Source organism: Abramis brama, assembly GCF_963993115.1.
Source record: "Abramis brama genome assembly, chromosome: 9".
Lineage (NCBI taxonomy): Eukaryota > Metazoa > Chordata > Actinopteri > Cypriniformes > Leuciscidae > Abramis > Abramis brama.
This window is the reverse complement of record NC_139971.1, coordinates 19,298,370-19,315,313: the sequence shown is the minus strand read 5'-3', so window position 1 is coordinate 19,315,313 and position 16,944 is coordinate 19,298,370.

Below are 16,944 nucleotides of genomic sequence, written 5' to 3'. Positions count from 1 at the left end.
ATTATTGATCTAGAGAGTCCAGAGAATTGTCCTGGACTGGTTTGGTTCCGATCGGGCGAAAAACCAGGGACTAGTTTGCAAAAGTAGGTTTTGGACAAAATTCGACATAGCAGAAATTTTTCCCTGCCTACATCCAAATCGGAGATAGCCATTTTGTCCGCCTTGAGCCAAGGATTCCAACGATATGAGACACTTGACCCTGGGACAAACGGCCTAAGAGTTATGACCGATTTTGAACTTTTGGTTGCTGTAGCGCCACCTATGGGCCAATCGGGGTCATACTCTGATAGGTTGTCCCCAATTTTGGTGAAGTTCTGAGTTTTCCTTTGGGATTTATAGGCTTTTGAGTGTATTTTGCCACGCCCCTTTTCTAAATGACCCTGTTACAGCCACCCAAATGCCAAAGTTCAACTTTTTTTTGATAATTATTGATCTAGAGAGTCCAGAGAATTGTCCTAGACTGGTTTGGTTCCGATCGGGCGAAAAACCAGGGACTAGTTCGCAAAAGTAGGTTTTGGACAAAATTCGACATAGCAGAACATTTTCCCTGCCTACATCCAAATCGGAGATAGCCATTTTGTCCGCCTTGAGCCAAGGATTACAACGATATAAGACACTTGACCCTGGGACAAACGGCCTAAGAGTTATGAGCGATTTTGAACTTTTGGTTGCTGTAGCGCCACCTATGGGCCAATCGGGGTCATACTCTGATAGGTTGTCCCCAAATTGAGGCCTACCATCTGGCCAGGTTTCAAGTCTCTAGGCCTTACGGTTTGTCCTGCACGATGCGTTTTACGAATCCTTACAATTACAATAGGGTTTCAGCATTTCATGCTTGAACCCCTAATAAGAATGAAGGCTTTTTGCCAGTTATAGCGCCACCTATGGTCCGATCTCCATGAAACTCTGCATGCTTCCTCACCGTGTTCTGACACATATGCTCATCAATTTTGGTGAAGTTCTGAGTTTTCCTTTGGGATTTATAGGCTTTTGAGTGTATTTTGCCACGCCCCTTTTCTAAATGACCCTGTTACAGCCACCCAAATGCCAAAGTTCAACTTTTTTTTGATAATTATTGATCTAGAGAGTCCAGAGAATTGTCCTGGACTGGTTTGGTTCCGATCGGGCGAAAAACCAGGGACTAGTTTGCAAAAGTAGGTTTTGGACAAAATTCGACATAGCAGAAATTTTTCCCTGCCTACATCCAAATCGGAGATAGCCATTTTGTCCGCCTTGAGCCAAGGATTCCAACGATATGAGACACTTGACCCTGGGACAAACGGCCTAAGAGTTATGACCGATTTTGAACTTTTGGTTGCTGTAGCGCCACCTATGGGCCAATCGGGGTCATACTCTGATAGGTTGTCCCCAATTTTGGTGAAGTTCTGAGTTTTCCTTTGGGATTTATAGGCTTTTGAGTGTATTTTGCCACGCCCCTTTTCTAAATGACCCTGTTACAGCCACCCAAATGCCAAAGTTCAACTTTTTTTTGATAATTATTGATCTAGAGAGTCCAGAGAATTGTCCTAGACTGGTTTGGTTCCGATCGGGCGAAAAACCAGGGACTAGTTCGCAAAAGTAGGTTTTGGACAAAATTCGACATAGCAGAACATTTTCCCTGCCTACATCCAAATCGGAGATAGCCATTTTGTCCGCCTTGAGCCAAGGATTACAACGATATAAGACACTTGACCCTGGGACAAACGGCCTAAGAGTTATGAGCGATTTTGAACTTTTGGTTGCTGTAGCGCCACCTATGGGCCAATCGGGGTCATACTCTGATAGGTTGTCCCCAAATTGAGGCCTACCATCTGGCCAGGTTTCAAGTCTCTAGGCCTTACGGTTTGTCCTGCACGATGCGTTTTACGAATCCTTACAATTACAATAGGGTTTCAGCATTTCATGCTTGAACCCCTATTAAGAATGAAGGCTTTTTGCCAGTTATACCGCCACCTATGGTCCGATCTCCATGAAACTCTGCATGCTTCCTCACCGTGTTCTGACACATATGCTCATCAATTTTGGTGAAGTTCTGAGTTTTCCTTTGGGATTTATAGGCTTTTGAGTGTATTTTGCCACGCCCCTTTTCTAAATGACCCTGTTACAGCCACCCAAATGCCAAAGTTCAACTTTTTTTTGATAATTATTGATCTAGAGAGTCCAGAGAATTGTCCTGGACTGGTTTGGTTCCGATCGGGCGAAAAACCAGGGACTAGTTTGCAAAAGTAGGTTTTGGACAAAATTCGACATAGCAGAAATTTTTCCCTGCCTACATCCAAATCGGAGATAGCCATTTTGTCCGCCTCGAGCCAAGGATTCCAACGATATGAGACACTTGACCCTGGGACAAACGGCCTAAGAGTTATGAGCGATTTTGAACTTTTGGTTGCTGTAGCGCCACCTATGGGCCAATCGGGGTCATACTCTGATAGGTTGTCCCCACATTGAGGCCTACCATCTGGCCAGGTTTCAAGTCTCTAGGCCTTACGGTTTGTCCTGCACGATGCGTTTTACGAATCCTTACAATTACAATAGGGTTTCAGCATTTCATGCTTGAACCCCTAATAAGAATGAAGGCTTTTTGCCAGTTATAGCGCCACCTATGGTCCGATCTCCATGAAACTCTGCATGCTTCCTCACCGTGTTCTGACACATATGCTCATCAATTTTGGTCAAGTTCTGAGTTTTCCTTTGGGATTTATAGGCTTTTGAGTGTATTTTGCCACGCCCCTTTTTTATAAATGACCCTGTTACAGCCACCCAAATGCCAAAGTTCAACTTTTTTTTGATAATTATTGATCTAGAGAGTCCAGAGAATTGTCCTAGACTGGTTTGGTTCCGATCGGGCGAAAAACCAGGGACTAGTTCGCAAAAGTAGGTTTTGGACAAAATTCGACATAGCAGAAATGTTTCCCTGCCTACATCCAAATCGGAGATAGCCATTTTGTCCGCCTCGAGCCAAGGATTCCAACGATATAAGACACTTGATCCTGGGACAAACGGTCTAAGAGTTATGAGCGATTTTGAACTTTTGGTTGCTGTAGCGCCACCTATGGGCCAATCGGGGTCATACTCTGATAGGTTGTCCCCACATTGAGGCCTACCATCTGGCCAGGTTTCAAGTCTCTAGGCCTTACGGTTTGTCCTGCACGATGCGTTTTACGAATCCTTACAATTACAATAGGGTTTCAGCATTTCATGCTTGAACCCCTAATAAGAATGAAGGCTTTTTGCCAGTTATAGCGCCACCTATGGTCCGATCTCCATGAAACTCTGCATGCTTCCTCACCGTGTTCTGACACATATGCTCATCAATTTTGGTCAAGTTCTGAGTTTTCCTTTGGGATTTATAGGCTTTTGAGTGTATTTTGCCACGCCCCTTTTTTCTAAATGACCCTGTTACAGCCACCCAAATGCCAAAGTTCAACTTTTTTTTGATAATTATTGATCTAGAGAGTCCAGAGAATTGTCCTAGACTGGTTTGGTTCCGATCGGGCGAAAAACCAGGGACTAGTTCGCAAAAGTAGGTTTTGGACAAAATTCGACATAGCAGAAATGTTTCCCTGCCTACATCCAAATCGGAGATAGCCATTTTGTCCGCCTTGAGCCAAGGATTCCAACGATATGAGACACTTGACCCTGGGACAAACGGCCTAAGAGTTATGACCGATTTTGAACTTTTGGTTGCTGTAGCGCCACCTATGGGCCAATCGGGGTCATACTCTGATAGGTTGTCCCCAATTTTGGTGAAGTTCTGAGTTTTCCTTTGGGATTTATAGGCTTTTGAGTGTATTTTGCCACGCCCCTTTTCTAAATGACCCTGTTACAGCCACCCAAATGCCAAAGTTCAACTTTTTTTTGATAATTATTGATCTAGAGAGTCCAGAGAATTGTCCTAGACTGGTTTGGTTCCGATCGGGCAAAAAACCAGGGACTAGTTCGCAAAAGTAGGTTTTGGACAAAATTCGACATAGCAGAACATTTTCCCTGCCTACATCCAAATCGGAGATAGCCATTTTGTCCGCCTTGAGCCAAGGATTCCAACGATATAAGACACTTGACCCTGGGACAAACGGCCTAAGAGTTATGAGCGATTTTGAACTTTTGGTTGCTGTAGCGCCACCTATGGGCCAATCGGGGTCATACTCTGATAGGTTGTCCCCAATTTTGGTGAAGTTCTGAGTTTTCCTTTGGGATTTATAGGCTTTTGAGTGTATTTTGCCACGCCCCTTTTCTAAATGACCCTGTTACAGCCACCCAAATGCCAAAGTTCAACTTTTTTTTGATAATTATTGATCTAGAGAGTCCAGAGAATTGTCCTAGACTGGTTTGGTTCCGATCGGGCGAAAAACCAGGGACTAGTTTGCAAAAGTAGGTTTTGGACAAAATTCGACATAGCAGAACATTTTCCCTGCCTACATCCAAATCGGAGATAGCCATTTTGTCCGCCTTGAGCCAAGGATTCCAACGATATAAGACACTTGACCCTGGGACAAACGGCCTAAGAGTTATGAGCGATTTTGAACTTTTGGTTGCTGTAGCGCCACCTATGGGCCAATCGGGGTCATACTCTGATAGGTTGTCCCCAAATTGAGGCCTACCATCTGGCCAGGTTTCAAGTCTCTAGGCCTTACGGTTTGTCCTGCACGATGCGTTTTACGAATCCTTACAATTACAATAGGGTTTCAGCATTTCATGCTTGAACCCCTAATAAGAATGAAGGCTTTTTGCCAGTTATAGCGCCACCTATGGTCCGATCTCCATGAAACTCTGCATGCTTCCTCACCGTGTTCTGACACATATGCTCATCAATTTTGGTGAAGTTCTGAGTTTTCCTTTGGGATTTATAGGCTTTTGAGTGTATTTTGCCACGCCCCTTTTCTAAATGACCCTGTTACAGCCACCCAAATGCCAAAGTTCAACTTTTTTTTGATAATTATTGATCTAGAGAGTCCAGAGAATTGTCCTGGACTGGTTTGGTTCCGATCAGGCGAAAAACCAGGGACTAGTTCGCAAAAGTAGGTTTTGGACAAAATTCGACATAGCAGAAATTTTTCCCTGCCTACATCCAAATCGGAGATAGCCATTTTGTCCGCCTTGAGTCAAGGATTCCAACGGTATAAGACACTTGACCCTGGGAGAAACGGCCTAAGAGTTATGAGCGATTTTGAACTTTTGGTTGCTGTAGCGCCACCTATGGGCCAATCGGGGTCATACTCTGATAGGTTGTCCCCAAATTGAGGCCTACCATCTGGCCAGGTTTCAAGTCTCTAGGCCTTACGGTTTGTCCTGCACGATGCGTTTTACGAATCCTTACAATTACAATAGGGTTTCAGCATTTCATGCTTGAACCCCTAATAAGAATGAAGGCTTTTTGCCAGTTATAGCGCCACCTATGGTCCGATCTCCATGAAACTCTGCATGCTTCCTCACCGTGTTCTGACACATATGCTCATCAATTTTGGTGAAGTTCTGAGTTTTCCTTTGGGATTTATAGGCTTTTGAGTGTATTTTGCCACGCCCCTTTTCTAAATGACCCTGTTACAGCCACCCAAATGCCAAAGTTCAACTTTTTTTTGATAATTATTGATCTAGAGAGTCCAGAGAATTGTCCTGGACTGGTTTGGTTCCGATCGGGCGAAAAACCAGGGACTAGTTTGCAAAAGTAGGTTTTGGACAAAATTCGACATAGCAGAAATTTTTCCCTGCCTACATCCAAATCGGAGATAGCCATTTTGTCCGCCTTGAGCCAAGGATTCCAACGATATGAGACACTTGACCCTGGGACAAACGGCCTAAGAGTTATGACCGATTTTGAACTTTTGGTTGCTGTAGCGCCACCTATGGGCCAATCGGGGTCATACTCTGATAGGTTGTCCCCAATTTTGGTGAAGTTCTGAGTTTTCCTTTGGGATTTATAGGCTTTTGAGTGTATTTTGCCACGCCCCTTTTCTAAATGACCCTGTTACAGCCACCCAAATGCCAAAGTTCAACTTTTTTTTGATAATTATTGATCTAGAGAGTCCAGAGAATTGTCCTAGACTGGTTTGGTTCCGATCGGGCAAAAAACCAGGGACTAGTTCGCAAAAGTAGGTTTTGGACAAAATTCGACATAGCAGAACATTTTCCCTGCCTACATCCAAATCGGAGATAGCCATTTTGTCCGCCTTGAGCCAAGGATTCCAACGATATAAGACACTTGACCCTGGGACAAACGGCCTAAGAGTTATGAGCGATTTTGAACTTTTGGTTGCTGTAGCGCCACCTATGGGCCAATCGGGGTCATACTCTGATAGGTTGTCCCCAATTTTGGTGAAGTTCTGAGTTTTCCTTTGGGATTTATAGGCTTTTGAGTGTATTTTGCCACGCCCCTTTTCTAAATGACCCTGTTACAGCCACCCAAATGCCAAAGTTCAACTTTTTTTTGATAATTATTGATCTAGAGAGTCCAGAGAATTGTCCTAGACTGGTTTGGTTCCGATCGGGCGAAAAACCAGGGACTAGTTTGCAAAAGTAGGTTTTGGACAAAATTCGACATAGCAGAACATTTTCCCTGCCTACATCCAAATCGGAGATAGCCATTTTGTCCGCCTTGAGCCAAGGATTCCAACGATATAAGACACTTGACCCTGGGACAAACGGCCTAAGAGTTATGAGCGATTTTGAACTTTTGGTTGCTGTAGCGCCACCTATGGGCCAATCGGGGTCATACTCTGATAGGTTGTCCCCAAATTGAGGCCTACCATCTGGCCAGGTTTCAAGTCTCTAGGCCTTACGGTTTGTCCTGCACGATGCGTTTTACGAATCCTTACAATTACAATAGGGTTTCAGCATTTCATGCTTGAACCCCTAATAAGAATGAAGGCTTTTTGCCAGTTATAGCGCCACCTATGGTCCGATCTCCATGAAACTCTGCATGCTTCCTCACCGTGTTCTGACACATATGCTCATCAATTTTGGTGAAGTTCTGAGTTTTCCTTTGGGATTTATAGGCTTTTGAGTGTATTTTGCCACGCCCCTTTTCTAAATGACCCTGTTACAGCCACCCAAATGCCAAAGTTCAACTTTTTTTTGATAATTATTGATCTAGAGAGTCCAGAGAATTGTCCTGGACTGGTTTGGTTCCGATCAGGCGAAAAACCAGGGACTAGTTCGCAAAAGTAGGTTTTGGACAAAATTCGACATAGCAGAAATTTTTCCCTGCCTACATCCAAATCGGAGATAGCCATTTTGTCCGCCTTGAGTCAAGGATTCCAACGGTATAAGACACTTGACCCTGGGACAAACGGTCTAAGAGTTATGAGCGATTTTGAACTTTTGGTTGCTGTAGCGCCACCTATGGGCCAATCGGGGTCATACTCTGATAGGTTGTCCCCAAATTGAGGCCTACCATCTGGCCAGGTTTCAAGTCTCTAGGCCTTACGGTTTGTCCTGCACGATGCGTTTTACGAATCCTTACAATTACAATAGGGTTTCAGCATTTCATGCTTGAACCCCTAATAAGAATGAAGGCTTTTTGCCAGTTATAGCGCCACCTATGGTCCGATCTCCATGAAACTCTGCATGCTTCCTCACCGTGTTCTGACACATATGCTCATCAATTTTGGTGAAGTTCTGAGTTTTCCTTTGGGATTTATAGGCTTTTGAGTGTATTTTGCCACGCCCCTTTTCTAAATGACCCTGTTACAGCCACCCAAATGCCAAAGTTCAACTTTTTTTTGATAATTATTGATCTAGAGAGTCCAGAGAATTGTCCTAGACTGGTTTGGTTCCGATCGGGCGAAAAACCAGGGACTAGTTCGCAAAAGTAGGTTTTGGACAAAATTCAACATAGCAGAACATTTTCCCTGCCTACATCCAAATCGGAGATAGCCATTTTGTCCGCCTCGAGCCAAGGATTCCAACGGTATAAGACACTTGACCCTGGGAGAAACGGCCTAAGAGTTATGAGCGATTTTGAACTTTTGGTTGCTGTAGCGCCACCTATGGGCCAATCGGGGTCATACTCTGATAGGTTGTCCCCAAATTGAGGCCTACCATCTGGCCAGGTTTCAAGTCTCTAGGCCTTACGGTTTGTCCTGCACGATGCGTTTTACGAATCCTTACAATTACAATAGGGTTTCAGCATTTCATGCTTGAACCCCTAATAAGAATGAAGGCTTTTTGCCAGTTATAGCGCCACCTATGGTCCGATCTCCATGAAACTCTGCATGCTTCCTCACCGTGTTCTGACACATATGCTCATCAATTTTGGTGAAGTTCTGAGTTTTCCTTTGGGATTTATAGGCTTTTGAGTGTATTTTGCCACGCCCCTTTTCTAAATGACCCTGTTACAGCCACCCAAATGCCAAAGTTCAACTTTTTTTTGATAATTATTGATCTAGAGAGTCCAGAGAATTGTCCTAGACTGGTTTGGTTCCGATCGGGCGAAAAACCAGGGACTAGTTCGCAAAAGTAGGTTTTGGACAAAATTCAACATAGCAGAACATTTTCCCTGCCTACATCCAAATCGGAGATAGCCATTTTGTCCGCCTCGAGCCAAGGATTCCAACGGTATAAGACACTTGACCCTGGGAGAAACGGCCTAAGAGTTATGAGCGATTTTGAACTTTTGGTTGCTGTAGCGCCACCTATGGGCCAATCGGGGTCATACTCTGATAGGTTGTCCCCAAATTGAGGCCTACCATCTGGCCAGGTTTCAAGTCTCTAGGCCTTACGGTTTGTCCTGCACGATGCGTTTTACGAATCCTTACAATTACAATAGGGTTTCAGCATTTCATGCTTGAACCCCTAATAAGAATGAAGGCTTTTTGCCAGTTATAGCGCCACCTATGGTCCGATCTCCATGAAACTCTGCATGCTTCCTCACCGTGTTCTGACACATATGCTCATCAATTTTGGTGAAGTTCTGAGTTTTCCTTTGGGATTTATAGGCTTTTGAGTGTATTTTGCCACGCCCCTTTTCTAAATGACCCTGTTACAGCCACCCAAATGCCAAAGTTCAACTTTTTTTTGATAATTATTGATCTAGAGAGTCCAGAGAATTGTCCTGGACTGGTTTGGTTCCGATCGGGCGAAAAACCAGGGACTAGTTTGCAAAAGTAGGTTTTGGACAAAATTCGACATAGCAGAAATTTTTCCCTGCCTACATCCAAATCGGAGATAGCCATTTTGTCCGCCTTGAGCCAAGGATTCCAACGATATGAGACACTTGACCCTGGGACAAACGGCCTAAGAGTTATGACCGATTTTGAACTTTTGGTTGCTGTAGCGCCACCTATGGGCCAATCGGGGTCATACTCTGATAGGTTGTCCCCAAATTGAGGCCTACCATCTGGCCAGGTTTCAAGTCTCTAGGCCTTACGGTTTGTCCTGCACGATGCGTTTTACGAATCCTTACAATTACAATAGGGTTTCAGCATTTCATGCTTGAACCCCTAATAAGAATGAAGGCTTTTTGCCAGTTATAGCGCCACCTATGGTCCGATCTCCATGAAACTCTGCATGCTTCCTCACCGTGTTCTGACACATATGCTCATCAATTTTGGTGAAGTTCTGAGTTTTCCTTTGGGATTTATAGGCTTTTGAGTGTATTTTGCCACGCCCCTTTTCTAAATGACCCTGTTACAGCCACCCAAATGCCAAAGTTCAACTTTTTTTTGATAATTATTGATCTAGAGAGTCCAGAGAATTGTCCTGGACTGGTTTGGTTCCGATCGGGCGAAAAACCAGGGACTAGTTTGCAAAAGTAGGTTTTGGACAAAATTCGACATAGCAGAAATTTTTCCCTGCCTACATCCAAATCGGAGATAGCCATTTTGTCCGCCTTGAGCCAAGGATTCCAACGATATGAGACACTTGACCCTGGGACAAACGGCCTAAGAGTTATGACCGATTTTGAACTTTTGGTTGCTGTAGCGCCACCTATGGGCCAATCGGGGTCATACTCTGATAGGTTGTCCCCAATTTTGGTGAAGTTCTGAGTTTTCCTTTGGGATTTATAGGCTTTTGAGTGTATTTTGCCACGCCCCTTTTCTAAATGACCCTGTTACAGCCACCCAAATGCCAAAGTTCAACTTTTTTTTGATAATTATTGATCTAGAGAGTCCAGAGAATTGTCCTAGACTGGTTTGGTTCCGATCGGGCGAAAAACCAGGGACTAGTTCGCAAAAGTAGGTTTTGGACAAAATTCGACATAGCAGAACATTTTCCCTGCCTACATCCAAATCGGAGATAGCCATTTTGTCCGCCTTGAGCCAAGGATTACAACGATATAAGACACTTGACCCTGGGACAAACGGCCTAAGAGTTATGAGCGATTTTGAACTTTTGGTTGCTGTAGCGCCACCTATGGGCCAATCGGGGTCATACTCTGATAGGTTGTCCCCAAATTGAGGCCTACCATCTGGCCAGGTTTCAAGTCTCTAGGCCTTACGGTTTGTCCTGCACGATGCGTTTTACGAATCCTTACAATTACAATAGGGTTTCAGCATTTCATGCTTGAACCCCTAATAAGAATGAAGGCTTTTTGCCAGTTATAGCGCCACCTATGGTCCGATCTCCATGAAACTCTGCATGCTTCCTCACCGTGTTCTGACACATATGCTCATCAATTTTGGTGAAGTTCTGAGTTTTCCTTTGGGATTTATAGGCTTTTGAGTGTATTTTGCCACGCCCCTTTTCTAAATGACCCTGTTACAGCCACCCAAATGCCAAAGTTCAACTTTTTTTTGATAATTATTGATCTAGAGAGTCCAGAGAATTGTCCTGGACTGGTTTGGTTCCGATCGGGCGAAAAACCAGGGACTAGTTTGCAAAAGTAGGTTTTGGACAAAATTCGACATAGCAGAAATTTTTCCCTGCCTACATCCAAATCGGAGATAGCCATTTTGTCCGCCTTGAGCCAAGGATTCCAACGATATGAGACACTTGACCCTGGGACAAACGGCCTAAGAGTTATGACCGATTTTGAACTTTTGGTTGCTGTAGCGCCACCTATGGGCCAATCGGGGTCATACTCTGATAGGTTGTCCCCAAATTGAGGCCTACCATCTGGCCAGGTTTCAAGTCTCTAGGCCTTACGGTTTGTCCTGCACGATGCGTTTTACGAATCCTTACAATTACAATAGGGTTTCAGCATTTCATGCTTGAACCCCTAATAAGAATGAAGGCTTTTTGCCAGTTATAGCGCCACCTATGGTCCGATCTCCATGAAACTCTGCATGCTTCCTCACCGTGTTCTGACACATATGCTCATCAATTTTGGTGAAGTTCTGAGTTTTCCTTTGGGATTTATAGGCTTTTGAGTGTATTTTGCCACGCCCCTTTTCTAAATGACCCTGTTACAGCCACCCAAATGCCAAAGTTCAACTTTTTTTTGATAATTATTGATCTAGAGAGTCCAGAGAATTGTCCTGGACTGGTTTGGTTCCGATCGGGCGAAAAACCAGGGACTAGTTTGCAAAAGTAGGTTTTGGACAAAATTCGACATAGCAGAAATTTTTCCCTGCCTACATCCAAATCGGAGATAGCCATTTTGTCCGCCTTGAGCCAAGGATTCCAACGATATGAGACACTTGACCCTGGGACAAACGGCCTAAGAGTTATGACCGATTTTGAACTTTTGGTTGCTGTAGCGCCACCTATGGGCCAATCGGGGTCATACTCTGATAGGTTGTCCCCAATTTTGGTGAAGTTCTGAGTTTTCCTTTGGGATTTATAGGCTTTTGAGTGTATTTTGCCACGCCCCTTTTCTAAATGACCCTGTTACAGCCACCCAAATGCCAAAGTTCAACTTTTTTTTGATAATTATTGATCTAGAGAGTCCAGAGAATTGTCCTAGACTGGTTTGGTTCCGATCGGGCGAAAAACCAGGGACTAGTTCGCAAAAGTAGGTTTTGGACAAAATTCGACATAGCAGAAATGTTTCCCTGCCTACATCCAAATCGGAGATAGCCATTTTGTCCGCCTCGAGCCAAGGATTCCAACGATATAAGACACTTGATCCTGGGACAAACGGTCTAAGAGTTATGAGCGATTTTGAACTTTTGGTTGCTGTAGCGCCACCTATGGGCCAATCGGGGTCATACTCTGATAGGTTGTCCCCACATTGAGGCCTACCATCTGGCCAGGTTTCAAGTCTCTAGGCCTTACGGTTTGTCCTGCACGATGCGTTTTACGAATCCTTACAATTACAATAGGGTTTCAGCATTTCATGCTTGAACCCCTAATAAGAATGAAGGCTTTTTGCCAGTTATAGCGCCACCTATGGTCCGATCTCCATGAAACTCTGCATGCTTCCTCACCGTGTTCTGACACATATGCTCATCAATTTTGGTCAAGTTCTGAGTTTTCCTTTGGGATTTATAGGCTTTTGAGTGTATTTTGCCACGCCCCTTTTTTATAAATGACCCTGTTACAGCCACCCAAATGCCAAAGTTCAACTTTTTTTTGATAATTATTGATCTAGAGAGTCCAGAGAATTGTCCTAGACTGGTTTGGTTCCGATCGGGCGAAAAACCAGGGACTAGTTCGCAAAAGTAGGTTTTGGACAAAATTCGACATAGCAGAAATGTTTCCCTGCCTACATCCAAATCGGAGATAGCCATTTTGTCCGCCTCGAGCCAAGGATTCCAACGATATAAGACACTTGATCCTGGGACAAACGGTCTAAGAGTTATGAGCGATTTTGAACTTTTGGTTGCTGTAGCGCCACCTATGGGCCAATCGGGGTCATACTCTGATAGGTTGTCCCCACATTGAGGCCTACCATCTGGCCAGGTTTCAAGTCTCTAGGCCTTACGGTTTGTCCTGCACGATGCGTTTTACGAATCCTTACAATTACAATAGGGTTTCAGCATTTCATGCTTGAACCCCTAATAAGAATGAAGGCTTTTTGCCAGTTATAGCGCCACCTATGGTCCGATCTCCATGAAACTCTGCATGCTTCCTCACCGTGTTCTGACACATATGCTCATCAATTTTGGTCAAGTTCTGAGTTTTCCTTTGGGATTTATAGGCTTTTGAGTGTATTTTGCCACGCCCCTTTTTTATAAATGACCCTGTTACAGCCACCCAAATGCCAAAGTTCAACTTTTTTTTGATAATTATTGATCTAGAGAGTCCAGAGAATTGTCCTAGACTGGTTTGGTTCCGATCGGGCGAAAAACCAGGGACTAGTTCGCAAAAGTAGGTTTTGGACAAAATTCGACATAGCAGAAATGTTTCCCTGCCTACATCCAAATCGGAGATAGCCATTTTGTCCGCCTCGAGCCAAGGATTCCAACGATATAAGACACTTGATCCTGGGACAAACGGTCTAAGAGTTATGAGCGATTTTGAACTTTTGGTTGCTGTAGCGCCACCTATGGGCCAATCGGGGTCATACTCTGATAGGTTGTCCCCACATTGAGGCCTACCATCTGGCCAGGTTTCAAGTCTCTAGGCCTTACGGTTTGTCCTGCACGATGCGTTTTACGAATCCTTACAATTACAATAGGGTTTCAGCATTTCATGCTTGAACCCCTAATAAGAATGAAGGCTTTTTGCCAGTTATAGCGCCACCTATGGTCCGATCTCCATGAAACTCTGCATGCTTCCTCACCGTGTTCTGACACATATGCTCATCAATTTTGGTCAAGTTCTGAGTTTTCCTTTGGGATTTATAGGCTTTTGAGTGTATTTTGCCACGCCCCTTTTTTATAAATGACCCTGTTACAGCCACCCAAATGCCAAAGTTCAACTTTTTTTTGATAATTATTGATCTAGAGAGTCCAGAGAATTGTCCTAGACTGGTTTGGTTCCGATCGGGCGAAAAACCAGGGACTAGTTCGCAAAAGTAGGTTTTGGACAAAATTCGACATAGCAGAAATGTTTCCCTGCCTACATCCAAATCGGAGATAGCCATTTTGTCCGACTCGAGCCAAGGATTCCAACGATATAAGACACTTGATCCTGGGACAAACGGTCTAAGAGTTATGAGCGATTTTGAACTTTTGGTTGCTGTAGCGCCACCTATGGGCCAATCGGGGTCATACTCTGATAGGTTGTCCCCACATTGAGGCCTACCATCTGGCCAGGTTTCAAGTCTCTAGGCCTTACGGTTTGTCCTGCACGATGCGTTTTACGAATCCTTACAATTACAATAGGGTTTCAGCATTTCATGCTTGAACCCCTAATAAGAATGAAGGCTTTTTGCCAGTTATAGCGCCACCTATGGTCCGATCTCCATGAAACTCTGCATGCTTCCTCACCGTGTTCTGACACATATGCTCATCAATTTTGGTCAAGTTCTGAGTTTTCCTTTGGGATTTATAGGCTTTTGAGTGTATTTTGCCACGCCCCTTTTTTATAAATGACCCCGTTACAGCCACCCAAATGCCAAAGTTCAACTTTTGTTTGATAATTATTGATCTAGAGAGTCCAGAGAATTGTCCTAGACTGGTTTGGTTCCGATCGGGCGAAAAACCAGGGACTAGTTCGCAAAAGTAGGTTTTGGACAAAATTCGACATAGCAGAAATGTTTCCCTGCCTACATCCAAATCGGAGATAGCCATTTTGTCCGCCTCGAGCCAAGGATTCCAACGATATAAGACACTTGATCCTGGGACAAACGGTCTAAGAGTTATGAGCGATTTTGAACTTTTGGTTGCTGTAGCGCCACCTATGGGCCAATCGGGGTCATACTCTGATAGGTTGTCCCCACATTGAGGCCTACCATCTGGCCAGGTTTCAAGTCTCTAGGCCTTACGGTTTGTCCTGCACGATGCGTTTTACGAATCCTTACAATTACAATAGGGTTTCAGCATTTCATGCTTGAACCCCTAATAAGAATGAAGGCTTTTTGCCAGTTATAGCGCCACCTATGGTCCGATCTCCATGAAACTCTGCATGCTTCCTCACCGTGTTCTGACACATATGCTCATCAATTTTGGTCAAGTTCTGAGTTTTCCTTTGGGATTTATAGGCTTTTGAGTGTATTTTGCCACGCCCCTTTTTTATAAATGACCCCGTTACAGCCACCCAAATGCCAAAGTTCAACTTTTTTTTGATAATTATTGATCTAGAGAGTCCAGAGAATTGTCCTAGACTGGTTTGGTTCCGATCGAGCGAAAAACCAGGGACTAGTTCGCAAAAGTAGGTTTTGGACAAAATTCGACATAGCAGAAATGTTTCCCTGCCTACATCCAAATCGGAGATAGCCATTTTGTCCGCCTCGAGCCAAGGATTCCAACGATATAAGACACTTGATCCTGGGACAAACGGTCTAAGAGTTATGAGCGATTTTGAACTTTTGGTTGCTGTAGCGCCACCTATGGGCCAATCGGGGTCATACTCTGATAGGTTGTCCCCACATTGAGGCCTACCATCTGGCCAGGTTTCAAGTCTCTAGGCCTTACGGTTTGTCCTGCACGATGCGTTTTACGAATCCTTACAATTACAATAGGGTTTCAGCATTTCATGCTTGAACCCCTAATAAGAATGAAGGCTTTTTGCCAGTTATAGCGCCACCTATGGTCCGATCTCCATGAAACTCTGCATGCTTCCTCACCGTGTTCTGACACATATGCTCATCAATTTTGGTCAAGTTCTGAGTTTTCCTTTGGGATTTATAGGCTTTTGAGTGTATTTTGCCACGCCCCTTTTTATAAATGACCCCGTTACAGCCACCCAAATGCCAAAGTTCAACTTTTTTTTGATAATTATTGATCTAGAGAGTCCAGAGAATTGTCCTAGACTGGTTTGGTTCCGATCGGGCGAAAAACCAGGGACTAGTTCACAAAAGTAGGTTTTGGACAAAATTCGACATAGCAGAAATGTTTCCCTGCCTACATCCAAATCGGAGATAGCCATTTTGTCCGCCTCGAGCCAAGGATTCCAACGATATAAGACACTTGATCCTGGGACAAACGGTCTAAGAGTTATGAGCGATTTTGAACTTTTGGTTGCTGTAGCGCCACCTATGGGCCAATCGGGGTCATACTCTGATAGGTTGTCCCCACATTGAGGCCTACCATCTGGCCAGGTTTCAAGTCTCTAGGCCTTACGGTTTGTCCTGCACGATGCGTTTTACGAATCCTTACAATTACAATAGGGTTTCAGCATTTCATGCTTGAACCCCTAATAAGAATGAAGGCTTTTTGCCAGTTATAGCGCCACCTATGGTCCGATCTCCATGAAACTCTGCATGCTTCCTCACCGTGTTCTGACACATATGCTCATCAATTTTGGTCAAGTTCTGAGTTTTCCTTTGGGATTTATAGGCTTTTGAGTGTATTTTGCCACGCCCCTTTTTTATAAATGACCCTGTTACAGCCACCCAAATGCCAAAGTTCAACTTTTTTTTGATAATTATTGATCTAGAGAGTCCAGAGAATTGTCCTAGACTGGTTTGGTTCCGATCGGGCGAAAAACCAGGGACTAGTTCGCAAAAGTAGGTTTTGGACAAAATTCGACATAGCAGAAATGTTTCCCTGCCTACATCCAAATCGGAGATAGCCATTTTGTCCGACTCGAGCCAAGGATTCCAACGATATAAGACACTTGATCCTGGGACAAACGGTCTAAGAGTTATGAGCGATTTTGAACTTTTGGTTGCTGTAGCGCCACCTATGGGCCAATCGGGGTCATACTCTGATAGGTTGTCCCCACATTGAGGCCTACCATCTGGCCAGGTTTCAAGTCTCTAGGCCTTACGGTTTGTCCTGCACGATGCGTTTTACGAATCCTTACAATTACAATAGGGTTTCAGCATTTCATGCTTGAACCCCTAATTAAAGCTGCAAGCAGCATTTATCGGGGTTCAAGCAATTAAGGCCTGTAAGGCCTCAAAGCACAAAAGCATAAAAAGTTATTAAGTTTTATTTAGCAAGCATTTAACCACTGACATCATAGATGGAAAAGATCATGTTCTAGCATGATTTACCATGATATACCACATTCTAA